This window comes from Malaclemys terrapin, chromosome 4 (genome assembly GCF_027887155.1).
Source record: "Malaclemys terrapin pileata isolate rMalTer1 chromosome 4, rMalTer1.hap1, whole genome shotgun sequence".
Taxonomy (NCBI): domain Eukaryota; kingdom Metazoa; phylum Chordata; order Testudines; family Emydidae; genus Malaclemys; species Malaclemys terrapin.
This window is the reverse complement of record NC_071508.1, coordinates 3,225,629-3,226,092: the sequence shown is the minus strand read 5'-3', so window position 1 is coordinate 3,226,092 and position 464 is coordinate 3,225,629.

The following is a 464-nucleotide window of genomic DNA, read 5'->3' as shown; positions in this document are numbered from 1 at the left end:
CCCACTCACATCATTCCCTGTTCTCCTGCTGTACCATACAGATACAATGTATGGATTCTTTAGAGGTTTGGGTGGTACTAATGTACAATTCATCTCTGCAGATGCTCCAGCTTCCACCACTAAAGACCGGGGCTGTTGCACAACTGAGAATGAACAATCATCTTGAGCTAAGGGGGGAAAAGATATGTCAGGTGTTTTGGGGGGGATAACTTATGCAGTAGTTTAATTAGAACAGATGAAATATGCCAGGTTGGCAGCCCTTAGAAACTGAATCTACTTAACCCCATGGACAGCAGCAGGGTAAACACATAGAAAGCAGCCCCACACCAGTGTGCCTCAGCCATGCCCTGGGGAGTGAACTCCCTGGGTAATTCTAGAGTGGCTACAGGACAGGTAGCATCAGCCAAAGATCTTCACAACACAGAGAAAACAATCCCCTCCAATGCACCTTAATAAAATCCTCA